This window comes from Amphiprion ocellaris, chromosome 9 (genome assembly GCF_022539595.1).
Source record: "Amphiprion ocellaris isolate individual 3 ecotype Okinawa chromosome 9, ASM2253959v1, whole genome shotgun sequence".
NCBI classification, from domain to species: Eukaryota; Metazoa; Chordata; class Actinopteri; family Pomacentridae; genus Amphiprion; species Amphiprion ocellaris.
In genome coordinates this window covers 31,176,728-31,194,055 of record NC_072774.1, presented here as the reverse complement: position 1 = coordinate 31,194,055, position 17,328 = coordinate 31,176,728, and the positions used below count along the sequence as shown (strand labels likewise).

The following is a 17,328-nucleotide window of genomic DNA, read 5'->3' as shown; positions in this document are numbered from 1 at the left end:
TGCGACACAAATGCAACACAACAATGGACACGGAGGCGATGGTTCACCTGCTGGTCGGTCTGTGGCTTTCTGTCAGATTCAAAGTAATAGAAGAGTCGGAGAAAGCTGAGAGCGGCGAGTGGAAACACTGAGGAGACACACAGGAGAGTTTGGGAGGCGAGCAGCAGTATCAAGCCGAAGACAAGAGGATATGAACTAGACAACATATGAGGGTAAGCTAATGCTAGTTCGCTAGCTATCGTATATTAGTCCTGTGAACGACCCTGTAATGGCTGCAGTTTATCGCTATTAGGTATTAAAATATGTAAGTTAGGTAAAATTGGCAAGATATTCACAGATTCGGGCTTTCGGCATCAATAACTCATGAGATATACGTTGTAAAATCATAAACAATGCCTCTTTCCCATCGTTGTAAGCAAGACAATGTGCTACAAGGCCAGTTTTATCAAAAGTCGCTGTCTTTCAAGCTGCAGAAATAACATTGATGTCTATGAGCAGCTGGCTGTGCAACGAGTGAACAGGGACCATCTGCAAACAGCGAAGAGACACTAAACAAATATTCAATTACTTAACTTTTATACACTGTAGTGTCACCAAAATTATTGGAGCCATCATTTGTCTCCTGCTGGTCATACTACAACTCTTGGCTTGACACTAAATACAAAATCTGAATTTTAAGGATTTTTTTATTATTTTATTATTATTTTATTAATCATAAAATTCAATAACTTCACTCTTGTTTACTGTAGTATCACCAAAATCACTGGAGCCTTCAATTGTCTCCTGCTGGTCAGACTACAACTCTTGGTTTGATACTAAATACAAAATCTGAATTTTAAGGAATTTTCATTGTTTTAGTCTTGTTTTATTAATAATAAAACTCAATAACTTCACTCTTATATACTGTAGTGTCACCAAAATTATTGGAGCCATCAGTTGGCTCCTGATTGTCATACTACAACTCTTGGTTTGACACTAAATTTAAAAAATCTGAATTTTAAGGATTTTTTTATTATTTTATTATTATTGTATTAGTCATAAAATTCAATAACTTCACTCTTATGTACTGTAGTGTCAACAAAAATCACTGGAGCCATCATTTGGCTCCTGTTGATCACACTACAACTCTTGGTTTGGTAATAAATTAAAAATCTGAATTTTAAGGATTTTTTTCTTATTTTCTTATTATTTTATTAGTAATAAAATTCAATAACTTCACTGTTATGTACTGCATAAATATTACACTCTGTCTAACTATCAGTTGCCTCCTGTTGCTCATACTACAACTCTTGGTTTGATATTTAACTATTTTTCATGATTTTAAGGATTTTTTTTTATTAGTATTGAAATTGTTGTTATTTATATCAGATATTTTTTGTTATAACAGATAAAAGTGCTCATCCATTTTTTTGGTAGATTGTGGAACATTAATAACCAAAAGTAACTGAATTTTATTTTATTTGGGTTGTTTATTGCCATGTGAAGTTGTGCACACTATTTAGTGTGCATGCTTGTGTGTGAAGTTTAAGGATTATGAGTAAATTAGCTTTGATGGCTCTTCTCTTGATGTATGTGGTGCTATATTTTTAGATCCACAGTGCACCTGTTTGTCCAAATACATGATACTGAATAGTAATGGAACTTGGAATCCTCACCAAAGAGAGGATCAGATAACACCAATATACCAAACTAAACTGTTTAGACTGTCTCCTCAAGTACTGACGATTGGGAAGAAAGACAGTAAGATGCCTTCTTACAAGGCTGCAGCGTTAACTGATTCATTTAAACCATGATGTTAAACAGCTAATAATATTTTCCAAGTTAAGGACTGTACGGACAATACTTGGAAGAAAAAACCTGAAGGTATGATCAGTGGGACCTTTTGATGGTTGGATGGAGTTTATTTTTTCTGCAGTGTCTAAGAGTAAAGGGATTGAATTTTATTTACAACAAAAATTCCTTAAAATTCAGATTTTTTTTTTTAATATCAAACCAAGGGTTGCAGTATGACAATCAGGAGCCAACTGATGGCTCCAGTGATTTTGATGACACTACAGTACATAAGAGTGAAGTTATTGAATTGTATTAGTAATAAAAATAATAATAAAATAATAAAATTCATTAAAATTATGAAAAAAATGTTTTTATATCAACCCAAGTGTTGTAGTATGACCAGCAGAAGCCAATTGATGGCTCCAGTGATTTTGGTGACACTACAATGTATAAGAGTGAGGTTATTGTATTTTATTACTAATAAAAATTCCTTAAAATTAAAATACCAAACCAAAAAATGTCATAGTATAGCATGTCGCTCAAAAATCATCAGAGTTTAGGCTTTGGTCTAAAAACGTCATCATATAGCATGTCGTCCAAAAAATGTCAGTATAACATGTTGCCCAAAAAATGTCATAGTTTAGCATGTCACTCAAAAAACATCATAGTATAGCATGTCGCTCAGAAAACGTCATAGTATAGCATGTCACTCAGAAAACGTCATAGTATAGCCTTTGGTCCAAAAAACATCATAGTATAGCATGTCGCTCAGAAAACGTCATAGCATAGCATATCACTCAAAAAACGTCATAGTATAGCATGTCACTCAGAAAACGTCATAGTATAGCATGTCACTCAGAAAACGTCATAGTATAGCCTTTGGTCCAAAAAACATCATAGTATAGCATGTCGCTCAGAAAACGTCATAGCATAGCCTTTGGTCCAAAAAACGTCATAGTATAGCATGTCACTCAAAAAACATCATAGTATAGCATGTCACTCTAAAAACGTCATAGTATAGCATACTAACGACATACTAAACTATGACGTTTTTGTCATATTTTGGACGACATACTAAACTGATGTTTTTACCCCATTTTGGACGACAGACTAAACTATGACGTTTTAGTGACATTTTGGATGGCATACTAAACTATGACGTTTTAGTGACATTTTGGAAGACATACTAAAGTATGACATTTTAGTGCCATTTTGGACAACATACTAAACTATGACGTTTTAGTGACATTTTGGACGACATACTAAACTATGACGTTTTAGTGGCATTTTGGACGACATACTAAACTATGACGTTGTCATATTTTGGACGACATACTAAACTATGATGTTTTTACCCCATTTTGGACGACCTACTAAACTATGACGTTTTTGTGATATTTTGGATGATATACTAAACTGTGACGTTTTTGTGCCATTTTGGACGACATACTAAACTATGACGTTTTAGTCATATTTTGGACGAAATACTAAACTATGATGTTTTTACCCCATTTTGGACGAGTATAGTATACTATGGCGGTTTTTTTTGCGCCAAAATTCACGTGATTTTTTTTTCAAAGAAAACCTTTCTGGAGTGTTTTTCACGGCCTCCTTTACATTATTTCATCATATGGCACGTTTTTACAACATGTTGAAAAATGACATTTTTCGACAGTATACTATGGCGTTTTTTTTGCACCAAAATTCATTTTTTTTTTCAAAGAAAACCTTTCTGGAGTGTTTTTCACGGCCTCCTTTACATTATTTCATCATATGGCACGTTTTTACAACATGTTGAAAAATGACTTTTTTTTTTGACATAGTATACTATGGCGTTTTTTTATGCCAAAATTCATGATGATTTTTTTTTTCAAAGAAAACCTTACCATAGCGTTTTGACGGCCTCCTTTACATTATTTCATCATATGGCACTGTTCCGGCTGTGGCCGTATTTTGGTAATGTTGTGTTTGTAGTTTTCAATTGTTTTGTTGTCTGGGAGTGGGTGTTCTGTGTTTGTCTGTAGATCTTTGTTTCGTCCTTGTGGTCTGTTTCGTCCTGTATGTTGGTATTGGGTGTTCTGTCTTTGTAGATCTTTGTGTGCAGGAGCTGTGATTGGTGGCAAGGCGGACCCAGCGCTGATTGGCCGTAAACCATTTTAAATCTTGGCGGCCGGCAGTGATGAGGGACCCTCTCTGACAGCAGCACCCTTTGTTTTTTCCCAGACTCCAAACTTTTGCCTTGATACCCGTGTCTTTTGGTTAGATTAAGATAGTGTGGTTTTTTGTTTGTTAGACTAATGTTTATTTTTGTAGAAGTTGTGGTTTTGTTGGATAGGATCTTTTGTTTGAGTGCTACAATGCCTCTTTAGTTTGTATCCAATTATTTATTTATTTATTTTTTTGCGTGAATGAATAGCCCATGTGGTGGCCTCTTTGATTTGTCGAAGATTGGAAATAAACCTTTTGTAATTTTTCAATGAAACTGTTCATTTTTTTGGGGGACTGGGAAAATATTCCACCCTATTTTTATATATATATATATATATATATATATATATATATTTTTTTTTTTTTTTTTTTTTTTAAAACAAACATTATGCTAAGCACCTTCCCCCTAGACGGGTACGTAACAGGCACATTTTTACATGTTGAAAAATTGCATTTTTTTTTTCGACATAGTAGACTGTGGCGTTTTTTTGCGCCAAAATTCATGATGATTTTTTTTTTCAAAGAAAACCTTTCTGGAGTGTTTTTCACGGCCTCCTTTACATTATTTCATCATATGGTACGTTTTTACATGTTTGAAAAATACCATTTTTTTTCGACATAGTATAGTAAGGCGTGTTTTTTGCGCCAAAATTCATGATGATTTTTTTTTCAAAGAAAACCTTTCTGGAGTGTTTTTCACGGCCTCCTTTACATTATTTCATCATATGGCACGTTTTGACAACATGTTTGAAAAACACCATTTTTTTTGGACATGGTATAGTAAGGCGTTTTTTTGGCGCCAAAATTCATGATGAATTTTTTTTCAAAGAAAACCTTTCCGGAGTGTTTTTCACGGCCTCCTTTACATTATTTCATCATATGGCACGTTTTGACAACATGTTTGAAAAATACCATTTTTTTCGACATAGTATAGTAAGGCGTTTTTTTGGCGCCAAAATTCATGATGATTTTTTTTTTCAAAGAAAACCTTTCTGGAGTGTTTTTCACGGCCTCCTTTACATTATTTCATCATATGGTACGTTTTTACATGTTTGAAAAATACCATTTTTTTTCGACATAGTATAGTAAGGCGTGTTTTTTGCGCCAAAATTCATGGTGATTTTTTTTTCAAAGAAAACCTTTCTGGAGTGTTTTTCACGGCCTCCTGTACATTATTTCATCATATGGCACATTTTGACAACATGTTTGAAAAATACCATTTTTTTTCGACATAGTCTAGTAAGGCGTTTTTTTGGCGCCAAAATTCATGATGATTTTTTTTTCAAAGAAAACCTTTCTGGAGTGTTTTTCACGGCCTCCTTTACATTATTTCATCATATGGTACGTTTTTACATGTTTGAAAAATACCATTTTTTTTCGACATAGTATAGTAAGGCGTTTTTTTGGCGCCAAAATTCATGATGATTTTTTTTTTCAAAGAAAACCTTTCTGGAGTGCTTTTCACGGCCTCCTTTACATTATTTCATCATATGGTACGTTTTTACATGTTTGAAAAATACCATTTTTCTTCGACATAGTATAGTAAGGCATTTTTTTGGCGCCAAAATTCATGATGATTTTTTTTTCAAAGAAAACCTTTCTGGAGTGTTTTTCACGGCCTCCTTTACATTATTTCATCATATGGTACGTTTTTACATGTTTGAAAAATACCATTTTTTTTCGACATAGTATAGTAAGGCGTTTTTTTGGCGCCAAAATTCATGATGATTTTTTTTTTCAAAGAAAACCTTTCTGGAGTGTTTTTCACGGCCTCCTGTACATTATTTCATCATATGGCACGTTTTTACAACATGTTTGAAAAATACCATGTTTTTTCGGCATAGTATAGTAAGGCATTTTTTTGGCGCCAAAATTCATGATGATTTTTTTTTTCAAAGAAAACCTTTCTGGAGTGCTTTTCACGGCCTCCTTTACATTATTTCATCATATGGTACGTTTTTACATGTTTGAAAAATACCATTTTTCTTCGACATAGTATAGTAAGGCATTTTTTTGGCGCCAAAATTCATGATGATTTTTTTTTCAAAGAAAACCTTTCTGGAGTGTTTTTCACGGCCTCCTTTACATTATTTCATCATATGGTACGTTTTTACATGTTTGAAAAATACCATTTTTTTTCGACATAGTATAGTAAGGCGTTTTTTTGGCGCCAAAATTCATGATGATTTTTTTTTTTCAAAGAAAACCTTTCTGGAGTGTTTTTCACGGCCTCCTGTACATTATTTAATCATATGGCACGTTTTTACAACATGTTTGAAAAATACCATGTTTTTTCGACATAGTATAGTAAGGCATTTTTTTTGGCGCCAAAATTCATGATGATTTTTTTTTTAAAGAAAACCTTTCTGGAGTGCTTTTCACGGCCTCCTTTACATTATTTCATCATATGGCACGTTTTGACAACATGTTTGAAAAATACCATTTTTTTTCGACATAGTATAGTAAGGCGTTTTTTTGGCGCCAAAATTCATGATGATTTTTTTTTTTAAAGAAAACCTTTCTGGAGTGCTTTTCACGGCCTCCTTTACATTATTTCATCATATGGCACGTTTTGACAACATGTTTGAAAAATACCATTTTTTTTCGACATAGTATAGTAAGGCGTTTTTTTTTGCGCCAAAATTCATGATGATTTTTTTTTCAAAGAAAACCTTTCCGGAGTGTTTTTCATGGCCTCCTTTACATTATTTCATCATATGGTACGTTTTTACATGTTTGAAAAATACCATTTTTTTCGACATAGTATAGTAAGGCGTTTTTTTGGCGCCAAAATTCATGATGATTTTTTTTTTCAAAGAAAACCTTTCTGGAGTGTTTTTCACGGCCTCCTTTACATTATTTCATCATATGGTACGTTTTTACAACATGTTTGAAAAATACCATGTTTTTTCGGCATAGTATAGTAAGGCATTTTTTTGGCGCCAAAATTCATGATGATTTTTTTTTTTAAAGAAAACCTTTCTGGAGTGCTTTTCACGGCCTCCTTTACATTATTTAATCATATGGCACGTTTTTACAACATGTTTGAAAAATACCATGTTTTTTCGACATAGTATAGTAAGGCATTTTTTTGGCGCCAAAATTCATGATGATTTTTTTTTTAAAGAAAACCTTTCTGGAGTGCTTTTCACGGTCTCCTTTACATTATTTCATCATATGGCACGTTTTGACAACATGTTTGAAAAATACAATTTTTTTTCGACATAGTATAGTAAGGCGTTTTTTTGGCGCCAAAATTCATGATGATTTTTTTTTTAAAGAAAACCTTTCTGGAGTGCTTTTCACGGCCTCCTTTACATTATTTCATCATATGGCACGTTTTGACAACATGTTTGAAAAATACCATTTTTTTTCGACATAGTATAGTAAGGCGTTTTTTTGGCGCCAAAATTCATGATGATTTTTTTTTCAAAGAAAACCTTTCCGGAGTGTTTTTCACGGCCTCCTTTACATTATTTCATCATATGGTACGTTTTTACATGTTTGAAAAATACCATTTTTTTTCGACATAGTATAGTAAGGCATTTTTTTGGCGCCAAAATTCATGATGATTTTTTTTTAAAAGAAAACCTTTCTGGAGTGCTTTTCACGGTCTCCTTTACATTATTTCATCATATGGCACGTTTTGACAACATGTTTGAAAAATACCATTTTTTTTCGACATAGTATAGTAAGGCGTTTTTTTTGCGCCAAAATTCATGATGATTTTTTTTTCAAAGAAAACCTTTCCGGAGTGTTTTTCACGGCCTCCTTTACATTATTTCATCATATGGTACGTTTTTACATGTTTGAAAAATACCATTTTTTTTCGACATAGTATAGTAAGGCCTTTTTTTGGCGCCAAAATTCATGATGAATTTTTTTTCAAAGAAAACCTTTCTGGAGTGTTTTTCACGGCCTCCTGTACGTTATTTAATCATATGGCACGTTTTTACAACATGTTTGAAAAATACCATGTTTTTTCGACATAGTATAGTAAGGCATTTTTTTGGCGCCAAAATTCATGATGATTTTTTTTTTTAAAGAAAACCTTTCTGGAGTGCTTTTCACGGCCTCCTTTACATTATTTCATCATATGGCACGTTTTGACAACATGTTTGAAAAATACCATTTTTTTTCGACATAGTATAGTAAGGCGTTTTTTTGGCGCCAAAATTCATGATGATTTTTTTTTCAAAGAAAACCTTTCTGGAGTGTTTTTCACGGCCTCCTGTACATTATTTCATCGTATGGCACGTTTTGACAACATGTTTGAAAAATACCATTTTTTTTCGACATAGTATAGTAAGGCGTTTTTTTTTGCGCCAAAATTCATGATGATTTTTTTTCAAAGAAAACCTTTCTGGAGTGTTTTTCACGGCCTCCTTTACATTATTTCATCATATGGCACGTTTTGACAACATGTTTGAAAAATACCATGTTTTTTCGACATAGTATAGTAAGGCATTTTTTTGGCGCCAAAATTCATGATGATTTTTTTTTTCAAAGAAAACCTTTCCGGAGTGTTTTTCACGGCCTCCTTTACATTATTTCATCGTATGGCACGTTTTGACAACATGTTTGAAAAATACCATTTTTTTTCGACATGGTATAGTAAGGCGTTTTTTTTGCGCCAAAATTCATGATGATTTTTTTTTTCAAAGAAAACCTTTCTGGAGTGTTTTTCACGGCCTCTTGTACATTATTTCATCATATGGCACGTTTTGACAACATGTTTGAAAAATACCATTTTTTTTCGACATAGTATAGTAAGGCGTTTTTTTTGCGCCAAAATTCATGATGATTTTTTTTTCAAAGAAAACCTTTCTGGAGTGTTTTTCACGGCCTCCTTTACATTATTTCATCATATGGTACGTTTTTACAAGTTTGAAAAATACCATTTTTTTTCGACATAGTATAGTAAGGCGTTTTTTTTTGCGCCAAAATTCATGATGATTTTTTTTTCAAAGAAAACCTTTCTGGAGTGTTTTTCACGGCCTCCTTTACATTATTTCATCATATGGTACGTTTTTACATGTTTGAAAAATAGCATTGTTTTTCGACATAGTATAGTAAGGCATTTTTTTGGCGCCAAAATTCATGATGATTTTTTTTCAAAGAAAACCTTTCTGGAGTGTTTTTCACGGCCTCCTGTACATTATTTCATCATATGGCACGTTTTTACAACATGTTTGAAAAATACCATTTTTTTTCGACATAGTATAGTAAGGCATTTTTTTGGCGCCAAAATTCATCATGATTTTTTTTTCAAAGAAAACCTTTCTGGAGTGTTTTTCACGGCCTCCTTTACATTATTTCATCATATGGTACGTTTTTACATGTTTGAAAAATACCATTTTTTTTCGACATAGTATAGTAAGGCATTTTGTTTTTCGCCAAAATTCATGATGATTTTTTTTCAAAGAAAACCTTTCCGGAGTGCTTTTCACGGCCTCCTTTACATTATTTCATCATATGGTACATTTTTACATGTTTGAAAAATACCATTTTTTTTCGACATAGTATAGTAAGGCATTTTTTTGGCGCCAAAATTCATGATGATTTTTTTTTTTTTAAAGAAAACCTTTCTGGAGTGCTTTTCACGGCCTCCTTTACATTATTTCATCATATGGCACGTTTTTACAACATGTTTGAAAAATGCCATTTTTTTTCGACATAGTATAGTAAGGCATTTTTTTGGCGCCAAAATTCATGATGATTTTTTTTTCAAAGAAAACCTTTCTGGAGTGTTTTTCACGGCCTCCTTTACATTATTTCATCATATGGCACGTTTTTAACATGTTTGAAAAATACCATTTTTTTTCGACATAGTATAGTAAGGCATTTTTTTTGCGCCAAAATTCATGATGATTTTTTTTTCAAAGAAAACCTTTCTGGAGTGTTTTTCACGGCCTCCTTTACATTATTTCATCATATGGCACGTTTTTACAACATGTTTGAAAAATACCATTTTTTTTCGACATAGTATAGTAAGGCATTTTTTTGGCGCCAAAATTCATGATGATTTTTTTTTTTTTAAAGAAAACCTTTCTGGAGTGCTTTTCACGGCCTCCTTTACATTATTTCATCATGTCCAAAATATGACAAAAACGTCATAGTTTAGTATGTCGTCCAAAATATGACAAAAACGTCAGTTTAGTATGTCGTCCAAAATGTGACAAAAACGTCAGTTTAGTATGTCGTCCAAAATGTGGAAAAAATGTCATAGTTTAGTATGTCCTCTAAAACATGACAAAAATATCATAGTTTAGTGTGTCGTTCAAAATTTGACAAAAATGTCATAGTATGTTGTTCAAAATATGACAAAAACATCATAAAAGTAAAGAGACAGCTACAAAGCAACACAACTAGAAAAAGACACAAAACAATCAGAGAAAAAGAGCTGCAAAGACAAAGTGAGACACAAGATGGCCAAATAAATTAAATAATAACAAGATGTAAAAAGACCACAACGAAACGCAAACTGGTCAGAAAATCAGCCGTTCACTCAGAGCATGATCTCGTTGACTCTTCCTGGATCCTTTTTTCTGAGGTTTCCAGATCTTTCAGGATGTGAGCTCATGATAGGATGTTTCTGTCAGTGAAACTCTCAGAGTCTGATGACTGACTGTCTGTTTGATTCCAACATTCTTTTGTTCTTATTTGATTGTTTTCTATAGAAGTTCTTTCTGGTCTTTTCCTGCAGGATGTCTGAGGGGGCGGAGCCAAATCATTACGACATCAGACTCACCTGGACTGATCACCTGAGAACTATTTAACCTGCCACTCGGTCTGATTGGTTCTTCTCTTCTGGTTTTATCTGGTGTGTTTGTCCAACCTGCAGCTCAGGTAAGACACTAGAAAGCTCGATTTTTAGGGGGAAATAAATAGAAAAATACTTTTTTTGGTTTGTTTCTTTTCCTGCCTACACATTTTATTTATTGGTTGAAAAAAACTGAAATTACTGCAGAAGTTTCACAGACAGAACCGTGTAATTTGACCCATTACTTGTAAAATGCTAAGCTAACTTCTGTATGTTAAGTTAAATCCAGCAAACACTGAAGCCTGCAGGGGGCTGGAAAACTGTCTGAGCAGTAGAGACGGTGTATATTTCTAGAAAGACGATTGAATTTATCTGAAATCCTAGACTGGGGAGCAGAGATGTCGTCCAACATGAGTCTCTGCAGCTTCTTTACAACTTTAAAAAACCCACAAAGACTGTCTGCTCAACAGCTAAACATCCATCCATCATCTATAAACCTATAGATCCTCATTATCCCAGCTGACTGAGGGTGATGGTTCACCTGGACAGGTAACAGTCTATCACAGGTTCACCTGGACAGGTAACAGTCTATCACAGGTTCACCTGGACAGGTAACAGTCTATCACAGGGCTACACATAGAGACAAACACTCACATTCACACCTACAGACAATGTAGAATCACCAATTAACCTCAGCGTGTTTCTGGACTGTGGGAGGAAGCTGGAGAACCTGGAGGAAACCCACACATGTACAGGAGAATATGGAGACTCCATGCAGGAAGATCTCAGGAAGGCCGGGATGTGAACCGGGGATCTTCTAGCTGTAAGGAGACAGTGTTAGTCACTGTGCAGCACTATTTTGCATCAAATATTTGATTTAATTTCATTGATTTGTGCTTAAATTAAAATAAAATTTGTTCGACTGAGGTAATCTCATATTACATGGGATGTATTTTAGCCTGGAGGGGTATATTCTGGGATATTTTAGCCCCGGGGTATAAACTGGGCAAAGCTATAGTAGACTTTGGCCGGAGGTTTAATTTGGTCTGTTTCACACAGATCTAGTCAGTCTTGGTGTAAGCACAAATCAAAGACAACACAAAGATATTTTAAACTGAAATCGGTTGTTGAAAGCACCACCAGCCAATGTGGATGTTCTTTCATGATGTTTTGCTTAAGTTTTTCTTAGTTTTCAATTTAGTTTTTCCTTTGATTTGAACTTTTTAAATTGTAATTGGCTAAAACAAAAACAAAAACTAAATAACTTAACAATTAAGAGTTTAACATGCTTAATCTTTGTGTCACCAGGTATAAAGTGGTCCAGGCCAGTTTTTACCTGAGTTTACTTTGGCCGGGGGTAAATCTGGTCTGTTACACCAGGACTCAAACCAGAGCTCTCCTATCTGCAGGTCGACAGCACTACCCACCGAGCCACTGTGGAGATAAATAAAACAGATAAATAAAAAGTCAAGACCAGAGGAGCTATGCATAAATTAAAAAAGTAACGCCATCACTTCAGCACAACTTAAAACCAGGATAAACGTTGGATCACTCTGATCTAAAACCTCAGAAGTGATCATTACATTGATTTATTCTGATTCTGGAACCTGATTGCAGTATGACGAAGGCATCTCTGAGTCCGCTTCTTCCAGTGATTAACATCATATTCCTCGAAACAGGGGAGGAGGAGTCACATTTTAGATTACTAATGAAATCACCAGCAACAGAATCGTCACATTTCCGACAGTTCCTGAGTGAATCACGGACAGTTAACCAAATCTGAACTGATGAATGATATTTCAGCAATCATCTCAATGTCTCCTTCAGAAAGGAGACATGGTAATAAAAAAAACAAGAAGTTAATCATTGATTACGTAGATTAACAACACATTCAAATCAATTATCAAGTATCTTGGTGCAGTTTGATTCCTGCCAAAATCTGAAGAACCACAGAGCTGATACCAAATAATTTTGACAAAAAGTTCATTTAATGCAGACTGAAGTGAATTTCAGAATTTACACCATTCCTGTTAAAAATAAAGAAGCTTCTGCAGGACCAAAAACAAGTGAAAAGCCACGACTGAGAGTTGTGGCATGAATGCAGATTTTGGATTGAACTGCAGGCTGTGTATTCAGAGCAGAGGAAAATAAAACATTATGGATCAATAAAATAATGAAAATAGTGAACAGACGAGCAGCTTTTTAGAAGATGCATTCAGCATGGTGAAACGTTGTTCTAACGTTCTGCAGATTAACGGAGAAAACATGTCAGGGTTCCCACTCTTTCCCTGATATTATTTTATAGCATGTCGCCTACTAAACGTCATTGTACAGTAAACCCGGCTGTCTGAAGTAGGTGAGGAGCAACACAAAAACAGTCCAAAAGCTGGTTTCCAGAGGGTTAGACGAGTATTTATTTGAAAGAGGAAGTTTACAACAACACAACATGTGAGGGGGTTAAAAACAAATGGGTGTTAGTAAAATAAAAATAAATAAACAGAACTAAAAGTGAACTTCATGTTGACATTGATGGGCATTCCAACCAGGAACAAAGTAAAAGATAATCAATACAAACAAAACCTCTTCCTGTTCACCTCTTAAAACCCCAAAAACACACCGCAGTAGCACCCTAAACTAAAACTACCAATGAGTTCCCTGTTTTCCTTTCTGAACAATTCAAAGGTCCCTCTCTATCTCCCCACACATCCACCAACCACTGGAACACATCTCCAAAGTTCTGCTGGACCAGCTCAGCTTCCCCTCAGAAGAAGTGCCGCCACCTGCCAGATGAAGGAGCCTTTTGAGAGGCAGCTGGCATCGTGATTGGACTGTACTTTGGTCTGTTCCAATCCAGCTTCAGGTCCAGAGACGGGAGGCGGGACGAGTCAACGGAGGCCGGGTGGACGAAGGCATGCAGCTGAGTACAATCCAGAAAACAACAGAGGAGGAGTGTAGCGGCCCAGAGCCAGAACAACCAGAGTAGCATCGTATGTCTCTTAGAAAACATCATAGTATAGCCTTTGCTATGAAAAAACGGCATCATATACATCGTATATTGTACAAATAACAAGTCAAAGGAAAGAGACATACATTGTAGAATTATAGTAATTGTGGGCTGACTGATTTACTGATTATCAGTATTTTATTTTTTACTGATTTACAGTAATAAATCAGTTTAAAAATGGTGGTACTTTGGCTCTGAACCTTTATCTACCTGTGGTCGCTCTGTCTTCTGGAGTGATTTGATTGGTTATACATTACGAATAAAACTCCTTTAACTTAACATCTGTAAACAAAACAAAAACGTATCAACAAAGTTTTCTGTTAGAGTTTGTGTTCTTCTAAGTTTAACTCCAAGATTTTAAATACTTTCATTTACTGCAAATGAATATCTACTCCAAATGTCTCACTAATAGTCATTATCAGCCTTAAAAAACAACAAAACACCCCTCTATACTCGACCAGTACAGTCTGGTTCCCCCTTCTATAAATCTGCTTGGAATCTTCCACTTCCTGTTTGTCAAAGTGGCCTTCTACCTGGACAGGTTTTGTTGGAGCTCATGCAACAAACATTTTGGGTAAGTGCACTTTAACATGGATGGATGACACTGAATTAGAGTCTGTTTTCATGAGACTGAGTTAAGATGTGTAGCTCTGTCATTAAATAGTAAATTATTTCTCAGAATTCACTGAGAAAAGTCTGAAATGTTTGCTAGGTTAGCGTCCCACATGTTCTTTGGCTCAGCTAAAGCTAACTCTCTCCAACTTGTGGATCTCTTGAGTTGCTTGTTGTTAAAATATCTTGCTAGAGGTGCTGAAGCTCAGAAAGTCTGAGATGTTTGTTCAAAATAAGCTCGTTCTCAAGTCTTATCTGAACTGTCCTCTTTTGTTTGAACTTTCCCTAAACTTAGGAGTTAATGACAGAGCAGCACATCCAGACTCAGTCTCATTTATGTAGAGATTAAACTTCAGTGTCATTCATTGATGTTAAAGTGCAGTTTTTCAAATGTTTGTTGCACATGCTCCCGACCAAACCAGTCCAGGTGGAAGACGATGTGAAGAGAAAGCTCCAGAGGATGAATATCACACATTTACGTTGGAAATAAATGTCCTTTAATTAGACATTGTCATGCAAAAGTTGGATTTCCCTTTAATGATGATTCAAGTCTTTGTTGAGTGTTTTGTTGATGTTGGTTTCTAAATGTTTTCTGACACTCGGCCCCAAAGATTAAAACCTTCTACGGCTCACAAGCTGCAACAATTCACATATTATAAACTATCTTTCTGACTAAACTAAGATAAAAAATGAAAAACTGCCTGATTCCTGCATCATGAATGTAAATCTTTTTGGTTTTTATGACGGTAAACTGAATATATTTGGGTTTGACATTTTATAAACCAAAACAAGAAATGAATTACTGGAAAAAACAATCAACAGATTAATGGACAAAGAAAATGTGTTTTCCAATATTTATGGCTGAATTACTCCAACATTACAAGATACATACAATCTTAAATCAATTTTATTTATATAACGCCAATTACAGGTCAAATTGTCTCAAGACGCTTTATTTTTTATATTTTTTTGTCATATTTAAAATATGACAAAGTAATTAATTTAAAGCTCTTGACTAATCCAATTTATTATTTGGTTTTTAAGAGACTAATGGACAATTAAAATAAGTTTCTCCACTAAAACTAATAAACATGAGGTCAAATAGAAGGAAGAGTTTTAACTGCAGTCCCACGACGACAAGAATAAAGATTGTCAAGAAAACTAAATCTGCTGGTGGATTCCATGAAAGTCCTAATAAAGGATAATAAAGTGTGATACTAAAGGTTTGTGGTGCTAAAAATGTCAAAGTAAAGATATGAAGTTGAACATCTGGATGGAGGTTGATAAAAGTTGACCTCCCTTCATTTCTCTGGAGCCGACTCCATGGATTTTATGGATGGTGGTTAAAGACCTGCTCTTCTAGTGGTCGTCCTTCTAGTTGCTGTAAAAAGTCAGTCCATCCTGGCCGACTTCAACACCTCTTCATGACAACTTGTTCTGCCTCCGACCTGGTGGAAACTCCAGAAACTCGGGAAAACCTGTCGAGACTCGAAGAACTCGTGGAGACTCGAAAAACTTGTCGGGCGGGGGAAGGTGTGGTGGGCAGTGGGGGGAGGTGGGGGAGTAGAGGGGTGAGGCCGCCACCCACCTTCCCGCCTACTCTCCGCCCTGGCTCCACCCAGACTCCGCCTTGGCTCCGCCCATGTGGTCACTTCAGGAACTACGATGCCAAAGGGACGACGAATTTATTTCTTTTTATCTGATCTGTAGCTCAGTGAGTTAAGGATTTGCCTGTGGAGCTGCAGGTCGCTGGTTCAAGACCAGACCCTTCTTAAGTTTTCTCAAAATCCTGACAAAGACAAAGAAAGAAAAAGGCCGGTGGCGGGTCTCGAACCTGCGACCTACCGCTTGGTAGTCCTCTTCTTATCCACCTGAGCTATTCGTTCAGATACAAATTCTTCTTTTTTTTGCGCATTTATCATCTATTTTTTGTCGTCTTCGAGGTTTTTTTGAATTCGAGTCTCGACTCGACCGTTTTTCTCAGGAGGTTGGACTTCAGCCTTTGTGCTGGAGGGTTGAACCTTCAGTTCCAAGACTTTCCAAAGCCTCCACACCTCCCGAGTCCTCAGGACCTGAGCTTTCACACAGTCTGAGGGCTGAAATTTTCTAAGTCCCACAGTAGTTCTCTGTTAGTTTGAACCTTCAGACAGTCAGACGACTGAAATTTGAAAAGTTACTCAGTACTTCTCTGTTAGTTTGAACCTTCAGACAGTCCAAGGACTGAAATCCTCTAAGTTCCTGAGTAGTTCTCTGTTAGTTTGAACCTTCAGACAGTCCAAGGACTGAAATTTGAAAAGTTACTCAGTACTTCTCTGTTAGTTTGAACCTTCAGACAGTCTGAGGACTGAAGTTTTAAAAGTTTCTCAGTACTTCTCTGTTAGTTTGATCTTTCTGGTTAACAGAAGCCTTAAAACTTGTGACCATGAGTCTTGATTTCATATTTAGACCATCCATCTGAGTTCTTCTCAGACCTTCACCTGTGGGTTTTTTAGAAATCCTTAACAAACTTTGATTCTCTTCACTGAACAGTAAAGTTTGTGGAGATCAGAAGGTAACATTAGTTTGATCAATGCCTTCAACTACTAGTAGACTTTATCTGGAAAGCAGTTTTCTGAAATGAGTTCTTAGTAAATCTGTCCACAATCAAACCAAGAACATAGAAAGAGGAAATGTTTGAAGAAACAACTTGATGTTTTCATTTCAGACTAGAAAACGCTTAAGACCTTTATCTGTTTTTGCTCTTTTTGATCGTTTTGTGTCTTCTGTTTAATTTGATCTTCTAAAGTTTAACTGGTGTCTTTTCAAATGTTTTGTCTTTACTTTGATTCTTCTTAAATGTTTAGTTTTGCTCTTTTCTCTCTGATTAGATTTTTAAATGTTTTGCCTTTTTAATGTTTAATTGTTGCGTTTTGAAACGTTTCATCGACTTCTCTAAGTTTTATGTTTAAAAATTTTCCTGTTGTTTCCC

The 17,328-nt window shown here is 35.2% G+C and overlaps 1 long non-coding RNA gene across 1 annotated transcript; it reads left to right on the top strand.

Moving 5' to 3' along the window:
* The first annotated feature begins 31 nt into the window (after nucleotides 1-31).
* Nucleotides 32-13,843, top strand: LOC129349594 (uncharacterized). The gene is made up of 3 exons (XR_008602652.1): nucleotides 32-212; nucleotides 10,688-10,830; nucleotides 13,427-13,843. It is a non-coding gene; the product is annotated as an uncharacterized LOC129349594 (long non-coding RNA).
* The last annotated feature ends 3,485 nt before the right edge of the window (nucleotides 13,844-17,328 follow it).